We start from the raw sequence: 18,038 nt of genomic DNA on the forward strand, positions 1-18,038 counted from the left end.
CACTAAAACATTCCCTCTTGATACTAAAATCAACATTCTTTCAGTTCCACTTAAAAACCATTAACAAAGACATAATCCTAATACACTACACTGTAACGTAACAAAATGTGGAAAAAGTGAAGTGGTCTGAATACTTTCCGAATGCACTGTATACAGACCACAGGAGGTTGGTGGCACCTTAATTGGGGAGAACGGGCTCGTGGTAATGACTGGAGCAGAATCATTGGAATGGTATCAAATACAGTACATCGGACACATGGTTTCCAGGTGTTTGATGCCATTCCATTTGCTTTGTTCCGGCCATTACTTTGAGCTGTTCCCCTCAGCAGCCTCCAGTGATAGAGATTTTTTTGTGCCAAAAATATGGGATTAAATACATGTAAAAATACAATAAAAATGTTTCCAAATCTTTCTTGTATCGCTCAGACACTTCAGAACAAGCTTCCTTTTACTTGGGGGACTGTCTTTTGTTCCATGTAGTGAATCTGTTATTCAATGCATTTACATTGGCTAATAGCATCATTTTTCATCAAATGTTTTGTTTGGATTTTTTTAAAATATACTTCAAGGGGTCTTAAAATTCTAAATCAAATAGCCAAATGATACTTGGTATCCCCTTATTAAAACAATTCCATATAGCTTATTATAATCTTTCCCCTGGTTTAGACAGGGCTTAGATTTATGGGTTAAGGAATGTTTTTATTTATTTTCAAGTCCCTCAGGACTTGATTCTCCCTTTTTAATTTAAGCTGGGCTGAAGCACGTTTGGATATACCTTTTTTCCATTGTGGTATTATGTTGAAGTTTGAACAGGTCAGACAAAACATACCCAATTATGGTCTCCCCATCAAACGACTGAGGTGCTGTCTGGCAAAAGTATCTCCAGTCCATCTATAGACATAGGCAGAGTTGAGGCAGAGTTAATCAGTGACACATGGAATGAAAAGGTGTAACACATACACACAGTCACTGTTCTATTACCAATGGCAGTTAGGGATAGGGGATATCTGGCACACAAACATATACAATTCTGAAGTTTGAACAGGTCAGAGTAAGCCTACCTAATTCTGTTCTCCACATCGACGACTGATGGTGAGCAGGCAAGGGGTGAGGCTGAAGGTAAGGTCTTTGCCAGAGCCCCATTGATAGGCATAGCAGCGTAGATCAGCTTCTGGCCCCTCAATAAATATACTGGTCGGTCACACACAAACACACACACACACACACACACACACATACAGAGCACTGATTACATTATCAATGGTGGTTATGATTAGCCTGGTGGAACCAACCCGATTGCTGTTCTCACCCTTCTATTTCACTTCAGATATCATAAAATGTGAAGTGAAATAGAATGGTGAACACAGCGATCAGGCTGGTTCCACCAGGCTAGGTTATGCCCAGGACATTATATGCATCTAAGAAGTACAACTCTGAGCTTCGGCTAAAAAATATGTTAGCATTGTCAGATTAGCACATTGTTGGTTCTTAATGGACAGAAATCAGCACTTAATCAATGTAATCAAAAAGCTACGCAGTAATGATCAATTTGCTGATATAGCAACTATTGAATCTGAAACAGGGGAATTACTATCCCAAATTAATCAATCAAAGATTCTCCCGCTTCTATAAAGAACTGTGCACCTCTAATTGTAAATCCACACCAAGCCAGACTAAGTCCTTTCTAAAATAATGAACAGAGGAAGCCATCTCGCTGGGAGCCAAAATCTCTCCAAAAGGGCATTGGATAACATGAATTAAGGCAAATCATCTGGATGGGATGGTATTCCTCCTGACGTCAATGAAAAATGTTGGAATCAATTAGGACCACTATTGATTTAAATTATTAATACAGCCGTTCACAAAGGTTCATTTGGGAGATGTGAATACAGCATTAATTTAGGCTTTTATTTAAAAAAGGTAAGGATGCCACCCAGTGTTCTCACTATCGCCCCCTAGCTTTGATAAACACAGATATTAAACTGTTTTCCAAAATGTTGTCATTCAGTCTCAAGACTTACTTACCCAAATTGGTCCACACGGACCAAAGTGGGTTTGTTAAAAAGTGTTTATCCTCAGATAACCTCTGTTGACTATTACATACAATACCTTAGATGCTTCATCCGAAACAACAGCTTCTTGGGCTGTATTATCTCTCGATGGAGAAAAAAGCTTTAGATAGACTAAAATAGTAATATCTCTGGTTTGTCTTAGAATATATGGGTATTGGCTCAAATTGTATTAATATGATTAAAATACTATATACCAATCCCTCAGCTATAGTTATAACAGGCAATAGCTCCTATGCTCCATTCAGAATCACTAGAAGCAGCAAACAAGGCAATCCGATTTTGCCTTTGCTATTCTTATTGTCCATGGAACCCCTGGCCAAGGCAATTTGTCAATCGAAAGAAATAACACAACGTTTCCTAAAATCGAATGATAATTATATGCAGATGATATTTTACTATAGCTAGACAATGTATCTCAATTGCTCTCAAACGCATTGAAGATCATAGATAAATTCAGCTTCATCTCAAGTTATACAATTAATCTAACCAAATCAGCCCTACTGCCGCTGAAGACCCTGATGGAGGACTCCATCTCTACTTACGGAATCCAAATAGTTTGCCATTTTAAATATTTGGGAGGAGATATATTGAATTCCTTAGATAAAACCATTGCCGGAAAACTTAACATAACGCACAAATCAATTCTATCTGACCTCAGTAGATGAAATAATATCCCAGTTGCTTTAACCGGCAGAATATCTATTGTCAAAATGAATTTATTGCCATGGCTGAATTTCTGCAGTTCAATACTTCCCATGGCTCCCCCTTCTATCTATTAGGATCAAATTCATAGTGCGGTTTAAAAATGTATATGGCTAGGTAAACGATCCCAGATGAAATTAACACATTTTCAAAGAGGGAAAGACGTAGGAGGAATATCTGTACCAGGCACTAGCTTTTCACCCAATCCTAAATTGGTTTAGACATGATTCTTCTGCCCCCTGGCTGAGTATAGAGAGAAATACGATCTCTCCTGTTGCCCTGGAAGAGGTGGTCTTCACTGATATATCCCTTAAACAATATAAACTACACTTTGGTCCTATTATTGCTCACACAATTTCTATTTGGCGGGGTGGGAATCATGATTTCTGGGTGGGGAGGGAGGATGCGGGTTGGTGGATGAAGACTGAGGGGGGAATGCATTTATTTGATTGTTTTCGTACCTGTAACCCACCTCTGAAAAAAAGGACAAAACTAAATAAAAAGTTGGGCACAAAAAAAAAATGTTTTAGCCCTACAAACTTATTTAGTCAGAAAGGTGAAAAAGTCTAATGGTTACTTTATGGACACTGTAGTCTCGTTTTTATCTGACGCCTATATATTAACTAGGGGCAAGATTTTGAGTTTTTTCCCTTAATGCTAATGACCCTGTTAAAAGTCCAGTATGTGGTTGTCGGTAAGGGACGGACGGCTCATGACTACAGTCGTGGTCAAAAGTTTTGAGAATGCATAAGTATTGGTCTTCACAAAGTTTGCTGCTTCAGTGTTTTTAGATATTTTTGTCAGATGTTACTATGGTATACTGAAGTATAATTACAAGCATTCCGTAAGTGTCAAAGGCTTTTATTGATAATTACATTAAGTTTATGCAAAGAGTCAATATAGTGAGGGAAAAAAGTATTTGATCCCCTGCTGATTTTGTACGTTTGCCCACTGACAAAGACATGATCAGTCTATAGTTTTAATGGTAGGTTTATTTGAACAGTGAGAGACAGAATAACAACAAAAAAATCCAGAAAAGCGCATTTAAAAAATGTTATAAATTGATTTGCATTTTAATGAGGGAAATAAGTATTTGACTTAGTACTTGGTGGCAAAACCCTTTTTGGCAATCACAGAGGTCAGACGTTACTTGTAGTTGGCCACCAGGTTTGCACACATCTCAGGAGGGATTTTGTTCCTCTCCTCTTTGCAGATCTTCTCCAAGTCATTAAGGTTTCGAGGCTGACATTTGGCAACTCTAACCTTCAGCTCCCTCCACAGATTTTCTATGGGATTAAGGTCTGGAGACTGGCTAGGCCACTCCAGGACCTTAATGTGCTTCTTCTTGAGCCACTCCTTTGTTGCCTTGGCCATGTGATTTGGGTCATTGTCATGCTGGAATACCCATCCACGACCCATTTTCAATGCCCTGGCTGAGGGAAGGAGGTTTTCACCCAAGATTTGACGGTACATGGCCCCGTCCATCATCCCTTTGATGCGGTGAAATTGTCCTGTCCCCTTATCAGAAAAACACCCCCAAAGCATAATGTTTCCACCTCCATGTTTGACGGTGGGGATGGTGTTCTTGGGGTCATAGGCAGCATTCCTCCTCCTGCAAACACGGCGAGTTGAGTTGATGCCAAAGAGCTCGATTTTGGTCTCATCTGACCACAACACTTTCACCCAGTTCTCCGCTGAATCATTCAGATGTTCATTGGCAAACTTCAGACGGCCTTGTATATGTGCTTTCTTGAGCAGGGGGACCTTGCGGGCGCTGCAGGATTTCAGTCCTTCACGGCATAGTGTGTTACCAATTGTATTCTTGGTGACTATGGTCCCAGCTGCCATGAGATCATTGACAAGATCCTCCCGTGTAGTTCTGGGCTGATTCCTCACCGTTCTCATGATCATTGCAACTCCACGAGGTGAGATCTTGCATGGAGCCCCAGGCCGAGGGAGATTGACAGTTATTTTGTGTTTTTTCCATTTGCGAATAATCGCACCAACTGTTGTCACCTTCTCATCAAGCTGCTTGGCGATGGTCTTGTAGCCCATTCCAGCCTTGTGTAGGTCTACAATCTTGTCCCTGACATCCTTGGAGAGCTCTTTGGTCTTGGCCATGGTGGAGAGTTTGGAATCTGATTGATTGATTGCTTCTGTGGACAGGTGTCTTTTATACAGGTAACAAGCTGAGATTAGGAGCACTCCCTTTAAGAGTGTGTTCCTAATATCAGCTCGTTACCTGTATAAAAGACATCTGGGAGCCAGAAATCTTTCTGATTGAGAGGGGGTCAAACACTTATTTCCCTCATTAAAAATTCAAATCAATTTATAGCATTTTTGACATGCGTTTTTCTGGATTTTTTTGTTTGTTATTCTGTCTCTCACTGTTCAAATAAACCTACCATTAAAATTATAGACTGATCATTTATTTGTCAGTGGGCAAACTTACAAAATCAGCAGGGGATCAAATACTTTTTTCCCTCATTGTATTTGCAGTGTTGACCCTTCTTTTTCAAGACCTCTGGCATGTTGTCAATTAACTTCTGGGCCACATCCTGACTGATGGCAGCCCATTCTTGCATAATCAATGCTTGGAGTTTGTCAGAATGTGTGGGTTTTTGTTTGTCCACCCACCTCTTGAGGATTGACCACACATTCTCAATGGGATTAAGGTCTGGGGAGTTTCCTGGCCATAGACCCAAAATGTCATGTTTTGTTCCCCGAGCCACTTAGTTATCACTTTTGCCTTATGGCAAGGTGCTCCATCATGCTGGAAAAGGCATTGTTCGTCACCAAACTGTTCTTGGATGGTTGGGAGAAGTTGCTCTCGGAGAATGTGTTGGTACCATTCTTTATTCATGGCTGTGTTCTTAGGCAAAATGGTGAGTGAGCCCACTCCCTTGGCTGAGAAGCAACCCCACACATGAATGGTCTCAGGATGCTTTACTGTTGGCATGACACAGGACTGATGGTAGCGCTCACCTTGTCTTCTCCGGAAAAGCTTTTTTCAGGATGCCCCAAACAATCGGAAAGGGGATTCATCAGAGAAAATGACTTTACCCCAGTCCTCAGCAGTCCAATCCCTGTACCTTTTGCAGAATATCAGTCTGTCCCTGATGTTTTTCCTGGAGAGAAGTGGCTTCCTCGCTGCCCTTCTTGATACCAGGCCATCCTCCAAAAGTCTTCGCCTCACTCTGCGTGCAGATGCACTCACACCTGCCTGCTGCCATTCCTGAGCAAGCTCTGCACTGGTGGTGCCCCGATCCTGTAGCTGAATCAACTTTAGGAGACGGTCCTGGCGCTTGCTGGACATTCTTGGGCGCCCTGAAGCCTTCTTCACAACAATTGAACCTCTCTCCTTGAAGTTCTTGATGATCCGATAAATGGTTGATTTAGGTGCAATCTTACTAGCAGCAATATCCTTGCCTGTGAAGCCCTTTTTGTGCAAAGCAATGATGACGGCACGTGTTTCCTTGCAGGTAACCATGGTTAACAGAGGAAGAACAATGATTTCAAGCACCACCCTCCTTTTAAGGCTTCCAGTCTGTTATTCTAACTCAATCAGCATGACAGAGTGATCTCCAGTCTTGTCCTCGTCAACACTCTCACCTGGATTAACGAGAGAATCACTGACATGATGTCAGCTGGTCCTTTTGTGGCAGGGCTGAAATGCAGTGGAAATATTTTTTGGGGATTAAGTTAATTTTCATGGCAAAGAGGGACTTTGCAATTAATTGCAATTAATCTGATCACTCTTCATAACATTCTGGAGAATATGCAAATTGCCATCATAACAACTGAGGCAACAGACTTTGTGAAAATTAATATTTGTGTCATTCTCAGAAATTGTGACCATGACTGTAGAGGCAGGGAGTGTGTTGTGTACTGTACCTCCAATCAAGGTGATTTGTGAATTTTCATCGCTGTTGGAGTCATATTGGCTTAGATATTATGGTATAGAGATTAGAATTTAACATTGAGCTTCAACCAAAGCATACTATTGTCGCACCGACCGGCTTTTGTGTAGTGTTGGGCTGGCTGAGGAAGATGAGGTCATTAGCATGAGATGGCAGCTTTTCTATCACTGCTCCACTGGTCTAAGTCGGCTTGCCGGGAGGAGGAAATAGGGGAGGATCACCACAGATATCTTTCCAGATGTCTCTCTGTACTGTACCTCATCTCGCTGTAGGCCACCTCATCCTCCTTCCTACTGTCTGCCTTATAGTCCAAGCTATAGTAAGAGCTAGCAACATTTCACTGTCAGACAGGACACAACTCAAATTGATAGCTAATGTTACACGTAAACAGCGACTCTGTTGTGCACTGACTGCAGTGTGCAAATGCATGCTTGCTAGCATCAGAAAAACTCACCAGTTTCTCTAACATTCATAATAAATTCCAGTACGCTCCTTCTCCTGTTTTCTTGACATTTGAATCCAAATGTGTGCTGATCAACAGTGACAAACTAACAACTTTGCCATGTGTTTGATATTTGTCAACAACTCTGCCGTGCAAGGCCATTCCACATAGGCTCCTGGCCTGACTGTTCACTCACTCACTCACACACACACACACACACACACACACACACACACACACACACACACACACACACACACACACACACACACACACACACACACACACACACACACACACATACACACACACACACACTCTATAAGGTGAAATAACTGCACGTCATTCATCACTTCCTGTTTAGCACACTGCATCTCATAGTGGCCTCTCTCCAGACTCCTATAATGCTGCTTTACTATAAAATAGGGTAACCCTTTACAATCATTCGCACTATTAACTGTAGTTTTTTTACCTGCACCAGCTCAAACAAACGTCAGGCTTTGTAGTGATTGGACAAAAGGAGAAGGAGCATTCCAGTAAGACAGTTTCTGTACTGTGTGGTCTACCTCATACCAAACAAACTTCATGGATCAATGTCCTCAAATATTTATGATCAGTGTTGGGGAGTAACTGATTACATGTAATCAAGTACATGTAATCTGATATATACAGTATATATTTTTTTCCTTTCTTCCTGTAATTAGTTACATTACCAGCAATAATATTGTAATCGGATTACAGATACTTTAGAAAAACTAGATGATTACTTATTGGATAATATTTTTATTCCCAAAATATGTTTGTGAAAAAATACATCATGACACCTTTTTGTTTTCTCAATGACATTCAATTCAGCATTAAAAAAAGGAGGAGAGATTACTAGAAACAAACTCAGTTTACCCTTTTATCTGTGGATTACTAGTAGAGGACCTTGTGCATTTCAGGTAAAATAACAACCCAATGTTTATATCCCAAGACAAATTAGCTATTAACAGCAAGCTAGCTAGCTAAATTGCCATAAATGTTTGATGCTTTTTGATCTGTCCCCAAATTAATATAGTTGGTTCAGAGTTTGTTTTGATATTTCAATCTGCGCGTCCTGATCGCGTCTGGTGTGGGTGGACAAAATCAACATGCGCGTGAGCGGTGTGGTCAGCATGTAAGGGGAAAGTAATCAAAAAGTGACTGAAAGTAATCCGATTACATTACTGAGTTTGTGTAATACAAAAGTTATATTACTGATTTACAATTTTGGACAGGTAACTAGTAAATGTAACAGATTACATTTAGAAAGTAACCTGCCCAAAATAATTTGTGATCAGAAGGTCCTCGTCAGTCAAATGATCAACGATCCACCCTTTCTTTACAATTTCCCGGTAGATTAGGATTGGCCTTCGACCACCGACTACCAACCAGCCTTAAGAGCCGAGGAGATTACTTTATTTTATCTGTTCCTTAGACACTTTCCCCAGCTCACCCCTCATCTACACCAAATCCTGGAGCATGTTGCACTAACCTATCGTCTGGATTACTATAATCTCCCAGCTAGAGCCATTGATCCCAATCCAGCTGGAACCACAAGCTCCTACCAACAATAGAGAGGACTAGCATCATTGCTACATGTTGTAATACACCGCATCCAATCATGCTTCCCAGGCACTTGGAATTCAGCCGTGGTTATTCTTCAAGAGAGAGTGTTTTTGTTGCCATGCGAGTCCTAATAAACGGGAACAAAAATGCTTCTACCAAGGACTAGCATCGTTGTGATACTGAACACACAGACTGTGTGACTAGGAACCCGATCTCAATATGCTTCCACTTGGGATGTAACCATGGCTGTTCTTCAGAGTCCGCTTTTTAGGTGCAAGTTGTTATAAGATACAGCTCTGTGGATAGAGGGTCACGATATCCACATGCTATACATACAGTAGCTGAATTGTTAATAAAATCATTTTCATCAGGACTGCTAGCGTAGCTTCTTGGTACCTGCTCTCCTCTCCTCTCCGCTCCTCTCCTCTCCCCTCCTTTCCTATATTCCTCTCTTCTTTCCTCTCCTCTCCCCTCCCTTCACCTCCCCTCCTCTCCCTCTTATCCCCTCCCCTCCCCTCCTCTCCTATCCTCTCCTCCTTTCCTTTCCTTTCCTTTCCTTTCCTTTCCCCCCTCCCCTAACCTCCACCCTTCCATCCCATCTCCTCTCCTCTCCTCTCCTCTCCTCTCCTCTCCTCTCCTCTCCTCTCCTCTCCTCTCCTCTCCTCTCCTCTCCTCTCCTCTCCTCTCCTCTCCTCTCCTCTCCTCTCCTCTCCTCTCCTCTCCTTGGTACCTACTATATTCTATGACTATAGTGATAACACTGCACTATCTGCTATCTAGAACCTAAAAGGATTCCTTGGCTGTCCCCATAGGATAACTCTTTGTAGAACCCTTTTTGGTTCAGGGTATAACCCTTTTAGGTTCCATGTAGAACCATTTCCACAGATGAACCCTTTCCACAGAGTGTTATACATGGAGCCTAAAAGGGTTCTACCTGGAATCAAAAAGGGTTCTACCTGGAACCAAAAAGGGTTCTCCTATGGGGACAGCTGAAGCACCCTTTTGGAAAAAAAAAATTCAAAGAGTGTGTGCTATGTCTGTGCATATTAGCTCCAGTACAATCCAGCACTTTAACAATTAAAATCAAATAAGTATCTTCACGCTCCAAGTCTTTTGTCTGCCCTAACAGGCCCGCTGCACAGATAGATAGCTAAGGTCTAGCTAATAGCTGCAGATTAATATATTCTGTTATTTATTTGTGTTTCGCTAAAGCTGATGTGATTATCTCATTTGAATTTATTAGCTTCTGTTCTGTCGTGTAATGTTTTAACATGGTTACAGCTCAAGTAGATTCACAAAATTGTCCAGCAAAATAATTTAGCTTAATGAATGAATCAATTGATTAAAATATCAAATGTACTCATTATCTCTGTTTCAAATGTTTGTGATTACAAATACTGAAGTCCTTTCAGTGTACCATAATAAATTATAAATGTAGATAGGTGTAAAAAATATAATGATGTATTTCATTTGATAGACTTTCCTTTCAATAATAATACATTGTTAACTATAATCAGCTGAATATCTACATCCCTCCATACATACAGTAACACTACTAAATATATTTTAATGTGAAATAAAGATGTTTGGTGACGCAGTTGTTGACGTCATTCAAGTCATTTTAGTGGAGTGAGAATCTGCATTATTCACAGTAACAATGGAAATGCTTAAAACTCCAGTGAGTAAACTCAGAATTGTAGCTATAAATCTTGAATATGGCGATCAGGAAGGACACAAAATATTGTGAATGGAGATGTGTGAGATACAAGAGGTGCATTGGTCAGGGTCTTCCTCTAGTCCCCGCTGGCGCTGTCCAAGGACCTGAAAGCTACCAAGACTGTAAGATACGTTCGAATTCTCCTTCCTTTTCCAGAAGTATGTACTTTTACACTCCCCGTCTTGGGATTGGTGTGCTCATTGGCTGGACGTGGTTCCCACCAGTGTTAAATCCATTCAAGAAAATGTGGTAGTGCACACTTCGTGAGAAGGGTGGAAAATTGGGATGCAGCCTGTGTCTTTCAGGATCATGGAGCTTTCAGTGGGGAATAGAACAACAAGACCATGTTCAATCCACCTCATATTCCTAGATTTCAAATCCTCAGATATACCAATGGTAAACATGCCTTAGCTTCACCTTATTTACCAGCATATGCACAACAAACAGTGCCAGTACAAGTAGGTCTCCCTTGAGAAATAGGTCTCCTGGGACTAAATAAAGGTTAAATAAATAATGAAAAACAGTCCTGTCTATCTTCTAATTTGTCTCCCGTCATAAATCATTGTGGCATCAACTGCTGTTTCTCAACTATCCACTAATGTAGCAGTGTGGCTGAGGTTTCATGGCGACAGTGAGACCTTGGTTGCATCCCAAATGGCATCCCAATGTAGTGCACTATGTAGGGAATAGGGTGCCATTTCGGACGCAACCCTTCAGTCTGGTGTCACTCACAGTGATTGAGAAACACAACCCTGGCCCTTAACACTGTACCCCCTCTGTCTTCCACAAATTGAGAGGCTAGGACTATGTTTTACTTGGTGGAAAAAGAGCACAGACTCAAGTCAATAGGACTTTGTTCATCCCCAAAGGGCATGACAAAAGCATTGTCAGTGAGTAGGGTTAACATGCAATAGACATGAAATGATCATACTGATAACACACATCATCATCATCCACATACAGAATACATAATACACTAAAACAACCCAGCTTTAGGTTACATTTCACATAGACTCTGCAATTAATGCAAGGCCTGTTGTAAAACTCAAACTACAAAACATGTCATGACAAAACATGGCTATTGTTACATGTTGTAACATTCCCAATATATTGTCTGGACTTAGCAACCATTGTTGTATTCATTGATTTGTTCTAAATGTCTTAGAAAGAGACTCTGTATGAAATCTGAGAATAATAACTGGTCCTTTTTATTCAACAGTGCCCACCAAGCACCAGATTCATTGCCAGAGCTAGTCGATGTTCCAAATGGCAACATATTCTCTCTATATTGCACTACTTTTGACCAGCGCCCGTACTATTGCACTTTGTAAGAAATAGGATGCCATTTGGGATGCAGGCCTTGTCTATGTCTTCCCAGCCACTGGAGACCGTCATTTTATTTGAAGTAATGGGCAACACTAGCTCGAAGAGAATGGATGTTGTGTTGGTTAGTTACAGCACTCAAAGCCTCAATAGCCTCTGTAGCTATTTGGCTAATCCCTGTTAACATTCATTTCTCAGCCCGTCAAGTTCCATTAATTTCAGTCAGTGTACTGTAGTGTGGAATATAGAAAAATTGATTTGTAATCATATTCCCGCGCGTCCGGGGTAATGCCCAGCCAACCTTTAGCGATGGCAGCATCATCTGAAAGTATGTGGATGCCATGGGAAGTCCAAGTGGTCCCATGTTCTGAAGACGGATCAGATGGAAACAGTCAGGCAAGGAGCCTATGGGGGAGAGACCCCACACAGCATGTGAGCACAGATACAGCAGGTCGGGATAAGTAATAGGCCTGGGTGGTGGTGGGGGTGATGGGGATCAGAGTTGGGGTCAGTTCCATTTCAATTCAGTCAATTCAGGAAGTAAACTGAAATTCCAAATCCAATTGTCCTCGTATTTAATTAAAATGTAGTTGACCACAATCCTGATGGGGATTTAATAGTATTTTGGGGGGAAGTTGCAGGACTTCCAGGTCAGTAGAGAGAAGAAGAAGAGGGGTAGAGATGACTAACAGAGCTGGGTGATTGTGGAAGAATGGATAGGGATGGATAAAGTGTATTTTGGGGGAAGTAGCAGTTCTAGGTTCAGTGGAAGGAAGGTGAGTGGATCATTTGGCTGAATGCCCAGCGGCCTCTCCTCTCCTCCTGATCCATGCATGCTTCCAGAGGGTTGTTGTTGCCTTGAGAGGAGCAGTAGTAGTGGGTGATACAAGCATGGCTCAGAGGAAAAGGAAAACAGAGTTCTCAAAGGAGAAAAAAGAGAGACAGTCAGATGATAGTAGTCTAACCCATCATGAATGAACTCAATACAGACAAAGCCCATCACATTGAAAAAAAAAGAGTGAAATGATAGTAGCCTAACTGATCATTATGATCTGAATACAGGAGTGAACCTGCAGAATCTGACACATCAGCTTTACACTAATCTCAGTTCTGAGAAGAGCAAATTAGTGTATTTTATTTTGCTAATGTATTTTCCTATTGACTTCCTGTTGTAAGCCTCCATTAGGATACAACATTATCTGAATGGAGGCCGGCAGTTACTGTAATTACAGCTGAGGTTGTTTTATAGGCTACTGAATGGATGCGTCCGAAATGGCACCTTAGTCCATGTATAGTGCACTACTTTTGGCCTAAATAGGGCCCTGGTCAAAAGTAGAGCACCATATAGGTCACAGAGAACCATACCCTGTTCAAAGACACACACATCTTTTGTCTTGCCCATTCACCCTCTGAATGGCACACATACACAATCCATGTCTCAATTGTCTCAAGGCTTAAAAATCCTTCATCTACACTGATTGAAGTGGATTTAACAAGTGACACCAATAAGGGATCATCGCTTTCACCTGGATTCACCTGGTGAGTCTAAGTATTTTGTACGCTCAGTGTATGTTTTTTTGTTGTTCATTTAATTAAAGTTGGACCATTATATTGTACTGTATCTCAGAAGCACAATAAAAAAATGTCCTTGTTTCTGTCTTGACTAGTACATCCAGTCTCATGTTGACGATGAAGACTTTATTTATTACATTCTTTCTCAATCACAGTGTCTCTAACACTTTCTCCTGATCGCTTATAACGTTTCTCAATAACTGTGTCTCTAACACTTTCTCCTGACAGCTTATAACTCTGACACAGACATCAAGTCCAAGTCCTTTCAACTCTGAACAGATGACAATGCAGATGGAAGTGAAGACTTTATTTGACTAACAGACTCAAGGCTATCAATACCAAGACATGACTGATACTGGGACTTTTCCTATCTACTCCCTATGTACCACCATTAGAGTGTGCACCAAGGCACACACACACACGCGCACACACACACACACACACACACACACACACACACACACACACACACACACACACACACACACACAGGCCAAAGTTGCACTCTGTCACTTATCAAACCAACTCCTCACATGGGGCCGCAGCTTGACTGCATAGTGATGTGGATGACTCTGATAATAACACTCCTAGATGACATTACTGTGTCCCTACAGTGCCACTGGGAATTATCCAACGCACTGTAGAGGCAGTGATGATGGTCATTATGAATAATCTAGTCTCCAACAACCTCTGTCTGTCTGCACTTCTCCACATGATCCCACTCTCTCTCTCTCTCTCTCTCTCTCTCTCTCTCTCTCTCTCTCTCTCTCTCGCTCTCTCTCTGTGTCTCTCTCACTCTCGCCCTCTCTCTCTCTCCTTCTCCCCCTCCCCCTCCCCCCCCCCCCCCTCTCTCTCTCTCTCTCTCTCTCTCTCTCTCTCTCTCTCTCTACCTCACTCTCCTTCTCCCTCTCCCTCTCTCTCCTTCTCCCTGTCTCTCTCTCTTTCTCTCTTTCTCTCTCTCTCTCTATCTAAATTCATCATCATCATTTGCTTCTCATCTCTCTTCTTTTTTAGCTGGCTGGCTGGCTGGCAGTGTTTCAAAACGCTCATCATCACTGTGAATCATTGTTAATATTATGCACCATCTTCCTCCTCATTTTCCTCCTCTTCACTCCCCTCCCTATCTGCTTGCTGTGGCAAGGGACTGACTCTCATCCTCCTTTTCCACCTCCTGCTCAATCTTCAACTCCCTCTCTACTTGGCAGTGGAGTGAGCAAGTGACTCCATCTTTGTATTTGGCACTGTGGGGTGAGCTGAGAGCATGGGGTACTAGCTAATTAGAGGCAGGCAAACTTCAACAGGCTCCTCTCTCAGTATCAATGACCTTTATCAGTCACCACACTGGGATTCACATTGTCAGGCAAACACACACACACACACACACACACACACACACACACACACACACACACACACACACACACACACACACACACACACACACACACACACACAGACTGACAGATTCCCCTGGAAGCTGTGCTCAGCGCTAGCCGGAGTCGGAGATAAACAAACAAACAACAGACTCATTAGGTTGCAGAAGACGCATCACGTCCTATCATCATGGTGATCAGGTGTTCATACACAATACCGGGGCCACCTGTCATCTTATTGTTGCTCCTAAAGGGTTCTACCTGGAACCAAAAAGGGTTCTACATGGAACCAAAAGGGGTTCTTCAAAGAGTTATCCTATGGGGACAGCCGAAGAACCCTTATTGGGTCTAGATAACAACTTTTTTTTTCTAAGGGTGTAGCCTTCCCTCATCTCAACCGTTCCCCATCTCTCTCCCCTCATCTCTTCCATTCTCCATCTCTCTCCCCTCATCTCTTCCATTCCCCATCTCTCACCTCATCTCTTCCATTCCCCATCTCTCTCCCCTCATCTCTTCCATTCTCCATCTCTCTCCCCTCATCTCTTCCATTCTCCATCTCTCTCCCCTCATCTCTTCCATTCCCCATCTCTCTCCCCTCATCTCTTCCATTCCCCATCCCCCTCCCCTCATCTCTTCCATTCCCCATCCCCCTCCCCTCCCCTCATCTCTTCCATTCCCCATCCCCCTCCCCTCATCTCTTCCATTCCCCATCCCCCTCCCCTCATCTCTTCCATTCCCCATCCCCCTCCCCTCATCTCTCTCTCCCTCCGTCATCCCCATTCCTCATTAGCCAGTCTGACTCATTCATTCTCATCGCAGCATTCAGCATCTGCCTTAAAAATAGCATAGCAACACATTACACAGACACACACTATGTTTGCTAGCTTCGTATTGTTCATTTCACTACCAGGGCTATGTAGGATAGGGTATGAGCCCCAAATGGCAACCTATTCCCTATATAGTGCACTACTTTTGACCAGGGCCCATAGACAAAAGGGTGCCATTGGGGACACATCAATAGTTAAATGAGTTATTGTCTCTAATGATGAAGGTCACATTCTAAGTTAATTAAAAATATTCTGTAAAAAAAAAAGGGGAAATAGGAAAAGTAGGGGTATGTGTCTCAAAATGTCACCCTATGGGCCCTGGTTAAAAGTAGTGCACTACATAGGGAATAATGTGCCATTTGGGATACAGACAAAGTGTAATATAGTTTAGTGAGCTCCCTGCTGAAACCACAGAAGTCATAGTTTCAGATGTCAAAAATTAACATGTGTACATGTCTATTACAGTGAGGATGGTGACATTTCAATTGCACTATGCATTTTCAGTTATTGCTAATGTAACGGAAGTTGTGTCGTGTTTTTCTAGCTTCCTGACTTAACTCACAACTCCCTGTCAGGCAGTAAAATGATCAAGCTAACACACAAATACTCATGCACTAACTCACAGAAACACACACACACACACACACACACACAATCTATGGTGAAAAACTGATAATCATATGCTAGTGACCTGACACTTGTAGATGTGGAACCAGCATGATCCGTGTTAGGGTCAATCAGAGAACATGCTCCAGGCAAGTATGTGATGACTAACTTAGAAAAGAATAGATCATTAGATCAGTTGGAAGACAACTAGCTAGTACATTCTAAGTCAAAACAAATATTCCACAAATATCTAGTACGCTGATGTAAAACAGTGACATCTTCATATCGCATTTATGGACTGTATGTTTGCAGAGTCTCTGTAAGGACTTTTGTCCCAATTCCACACATATCTAGATAAACCAGAGTCTGTTATATTTTACATGACAGACCCGTCTAGGAACCCATCTGCCTCACACAGCACCAAGTCTCAGTCAGTACTCCTACAGTGTAAAAGCACATTGGTAAAAACAGTTCTGTCCATGGGAATACACATGGCAGTACACAGAACACTTAGTAGAGTCCTCTGTTCCTCCCTCTGTCCCTTCTCTGAGGAGTTCCATGTTCATTCTGCTTCCACAGACTAGACTTGTCATGAGAGGGTTGAGGGTTGAAAAATGTTCATCTTCTTCTAAACCCATTAGCTGTAGTCGTGTGTGTGTGTGTGCGTGTGTGCGTGTGTGCATGTGTGCGTGTGTGCGTGTAGAGGACATAGAGTGACCATAATTGTCCTCTCAGCTGCCCTGGAGTATACTGTATGGTAATGCACTTCTGCTGTACAAGGAGGGTACTAGGGGGGAGGTGGGGGCTAAGGGAATGAGGAGAAGAGGCAGGCAGGGGTCTTATTAAGGTCTGCCATCTTGTCTGCATCTCAAATGTCACCCCATTCCCTACATAGTGCACTACTTTTGACCAAAGCCCTGCAGGGAGCCCTGGTCAAAAGTAGTGTGATACATAGGGAATAGGGTGCCATTTGGGACACAGACAAGGTTTGCCATCTTGTCTCCCTAGAGGGTGAGTGTAAGTATAGAGATGGGAGTGAGAGGTGGGTGGGAGGTACGGGGTGAGGGGGGGAGTTAAAGGGGTCCATAGCCACCTGCTGTGGACCTTCACTTTCTCCTGAATCGATTCCCCTGTACAGCGCGTAATTAGGCTCCTCGACGAGAGAGAGAAAGTGGTTGTGTGGGAGAGAGGGATGGAGGGAAGGAGGAGTGGAGAGGAAGGGAAGGGGAGGGGGTTAGAGTTATGTCTTTCTTTATTTCTCTCTCTGTGTTGCATCAATAAGGGGAGGAGTCGAGACACAGGAGTTGAGAAGAGTCGAGACACAGGAGTTGAGAAGAGTCGAGACACAGGAGTTGAGAAGAGTCGAGACACAGGAGTTGAGAAGAGTCGAGACACAGGAGTTGAGAAGAGTCGAGACACAGGAGTTGAGAAGAGTCGAGACACAGGAGTTGAGAAGAGTCGAGACACAGTAGTTGAGAAGAGTCGAGACACAGGAGTTGAGAAGAGTCGAGACACAGGAGGACTTAGCCTGTTTCACAAAAACCTTGCTGTTCTTATCCCCTCAGTAGCAGCCATAGAGGTTCCGAGGGTGAAAGAAAGAAAGATTACTAGGAGGAGAGAGAGAGAGAGAGAGAGAGAGAGAGAGAGAGAGAGAGAGAGAGAGGGGGCACTCCTTTGCTATGCAAATTAATTACTTAAAAATCATACAATGTGATTTTCTGGATTTTTGATTTAGATTCCGTCTCTCACAGTTGAAATGTACGTATGATAAAAATTACAGGAAACGTATGATCTCTGTAATTGCAAACAAAGGTTTCTGTACCAAATATTAAGTTCTGCTTTTCTGATGTATCAAATACTTATGTCATGCAATAAAATGCAAATTAATTACTTA

Source organism: Coregonus clupeaformis, chromosome 31, assembly GCF_020615455.1.
Source record: "Coregonus clupeaformis isolate EN_2021a chromosome 31, ASM2061545v1, whole genome shotgun sequence".
In the NCBI taxonomy this organism is placed as follows: Eukaryota; Metazoa; Chordata; class Actinopteri; order Salmoniformes; family Salmonidae; genus Coregonus; species Coregonus clupeaformis.